Source organism: Halyomorpha halys, unplaced genomic scaffold (genome assembly GCF_000696795.3).
Source record: "Halyomorpha halys isolate HHAL.00 unplaced genomic scaffold, Hhal_1.1 Scaffold4024.1, whole genome shotgun sequence".
Lineage (NCBI taxonomy): Eukaryota > Metazoa > Arthropoda > Insecta > Hemiptera > Pentatomidae > Halyomorpha > Halyomorpha halys.
In genome coordinates this window covers 37,071-40,777 of record NW_027105510.1, presented here as the reverse complement: position 1 = coordinate 40,777, position 3,707 = coordinate 37,071, and positions in this window count along the sequence as shown.

The window sequence follows — 3,707 nt, the reverse complement described above, 5'->3', positions numbered from 1 at the left end:
TAAATTTCTATAAAAATATTTTTTTTTAAAATAAATAAATAAATTAGCTTTGTGGCTCCTATTAAGTCCAAGACGGTCCTATGCCACATAGCATTGAACCTTCATCACTATTAATTTACTTAATATTGATTAAGATATTCAGCAATTGCTACATAGCAACATTTTGGAAAGATACTCACTTTTTGAAGAGTGAGAAAGAGCTATATATATTTTTTTTAATACGGGTCCGGTGTAACTAAAAAACAAATAGCTAACTCCTTACAACAGCAGTCTCCCTCAATTTACAATAGGTACTTTGTTTCTTTATACTGATTATTATAAAATGATTAATAAATTTAAATTAATTAGATTAGATAGAAAACAGACAAAAACAATATCCAGAGTTCTATAAAAATATATTTCTTCATATCATTCTAAAACCATAGTTCTCACACGCAAACACACGAAAAGGCATCATAAAAGTTAATACTAGACTTTGACGGAACCTTGGAATTTGCAATAACTACCCACACAAAATAGGCATGAGTAAAACTTTACAGTGCACAAATTATAGTAGTAACGAGATCCTTAAATATATTATACTTGAATGTCCGGTATAAACAACGATAAATATTGTTCAAAGATCTAAATACAAATCAAAATATTATTTGTGATTGTATATTAATAGTAACAGACTATGCAATAATACATTACAACCACAAATATTTAAAAAATATATGAACACAAATTTATAAGAGATATTTATATTATAAATGTACAACATTTATGGTATAGTATATTAGTTGATCATATATGTTTAACTAAATAAATAATATCAGTGACAAAGGGATTGGGCAAATTGACCAACAGTGATTTTAGAGAATATATTTAATTTATTTTTGGCTGTATAGAATAAACCAATGCCACCCACATTCGGGAAAAAATATAAATATTTATTTTTATTCCACTATCCATAGCTGAATATTGACTTACATTTCCCATCTATTTCTAATATTGTTTTTATTTTTATCTCACAGAATTGGGGACGAAGAACGAATATAAAAACTAAAGTTTATAAACTAATAAACTTAAACTAATTTAATGAACTAGATGCGTGCCAGTTTATCACTTGCAAGACTACGCTGGGCAAGGCATGTCTTGTCGATGAAGAATAATGCAACCTCCGGGAGAGTAAGGAATGAACATCTAGTAGAGAGTAAGGAATATGGAAGGTTACGAGTGGAAAGACAATAATGACAACAAAAGTCAGATTATGTAGCTAACAATTCAAATCAAAATTTGGAGTTAGAAATTGGAAAACTGCAGAAATTGACAACTCTGCAGAGACAACTGGCGATCTATTCTTGAGTAGGCCAAATCTCAAATTATCTGCATGGAGTGCTACTGAATAATAATTAGTAAAATGCTGAATCTTTGAAATAAAAATAAAATAAAAGTTATCGAATGGTTCGGTACTATATTACAAGTATTGAATATATCGTAACGCCTCTAGTTATGGCATAATCTGATCACTCACTAAACGACAGAAACCTAAAAAGTATTTTTTTTTAAAGTATTATATTAATGAAAGAGCGAATATTGGCCAATTAGTACTTCAATGGACAGGGATTCAGGACTCTTTATCAATAGGAATTTTATATTTACTGGTGTAAAGCCTAAAATCCTTCAATTCTCCGTATATTCCGCAATATTATGACATGCTCCTTTTATCGTTAGCTCAATTATTTAAGTTATTTTTAAGAGTAGGCATCTCACATGAGACATGTATTATTCGGTATTAAGAAATGATTTATAGTAAAAGGAATAAGTTATTATAGAAAAACTAAAATATATATAGCAATACATAACTATGAAAATTTGATTTTAAATTAAAAAAGAATAATAATTTTCTATACTAGAACTTGAAAAATAATCGCTCATTGGACATTGCCTATGGTATTGGAGGTTTCTGAGAAGTTGTATTTTTGAAGAGATTTTCTCTGAAATGATATTCCTCCGGTATGCCTTTCTAATTGTTATTGTATGTATATTATTGTTAAATCAATTTTCGGTTGCTAATAATATACTATGGAAAAAGAAAATATAAATGACATGAAATGATGTCCTTTATGAAATTCAAATTTTTGACTGATTATGAGTTTTAAAGTACATTAATATGGGACAGTGGTCCCGAAACGTTGTGCTACAATATGTTTATTTAAAATAAATTACATTCAAATTGGAAGTTTATTAATCTCAAAGAATTTTTATTGAAAATAAAAAATATTTTGGTCTTTCTTCTCCATCTTTCTTATAGCAAAAACATTGGTCTTTGATTCGATTATATAAACATTCGCGGAAAATAAGATAAGAAGAGTGTTATTTAAAAAAATATATACTTATGATTTACGAGTACTATAATGAAAACAATAAGTAATTATTATTAAATTATACTCTCCATTATTTAAATCCATCTTGATTTATCTAAAAAAAATTACAATTTTAATGTAATTAAAAATTAACCATAGAGTTTTACTTGCACCAGTTATTGACTTATGGAAATCTCGTTATTAACAAGTGAAATGCGCCAATTATTGACATAGTCTAAAATATCCAAATTTACTGAAGAATTAGTTTGACAATCTATCAGCTTTTATCGGAAATAGTCACAATACTTTTTTGCTTAAAATTCTTTACATCAAAATTAAAGTATATTAACTGACTGCATAATGTATGAGTGACGTTGATTAAAAGACTAGAGTTAATGTTCAAAAACTTTTTTGTATAATGCACTAACATAAGGAACATTTTTCTTATAATATAATGTTTGTAGATAGTCATTAAATAAAATTTTTATTATTATTTTTTTTATCTTTACTGGAATTTAAAAATGTACATAATTATACAATTAGTAAATTTGATGCAAGTTATTATGAAGTGATAAAGGCGTGTAGAGAAACTACCCATTGGTAGCAGTCTAATGAAGTTTTTACATTAGCAGCTCTCGAGGCCATCTTCTTCTCAGGCGCCTGGGAGGATTGTCAGGAATGGAAAAGGAAGCAAGGTTAGAAAATAGTAGGTTTGGATGATTAGGGAGTTTATAACGGAAGGAATGATACCTGGTTCGGACTGTTTCCGTTACATATGGAATATTAAAGTAATGAGCATTGAGGATTTTACGAAAGATTTTGGATTGTAAGGGTTGGGTACGAAGGAATTCGTAGGTTTAGTGGAGCTCCACAGCTCAACTCCGTATGTCCAGATTCGCCTCATTACAGTCATGTAGATCAGTGTTATGTAATGAATTGGAAGTTTCGACCGTTTGTCTAGTAAGCGCTGTGATAGTCGGAATCGACGTGCAGTTTCCTGTTTTTTCGGTCTTGTGTGAGGATTTCAGGTTAGTCGTTTGTCCAAAGGTAGTCCATGGTTCTGTTCGATAGGGGTAAGAGCAACATTATTAAAGGATACTGTAGGGCAGTCGGTAGGTTAACGACAAAGGGTAATTAAATAATAAAACACAAACAAAATAACACATTCTTTCTACTTGAGATCAACCTTCTTCATGATTTTTGGGAGGGAAAATAGGTCGGTTTTCGAAAATGTAGATTCTTGAAGTTTGGTCATAACATTATCTTTTTTTGTTTTTTCTGAATTCATCTCCAAAATATTTTACATTATATAATTGTGTTCTAATTGGATTATTGTAGCATTACTACCTTTCAAACTCT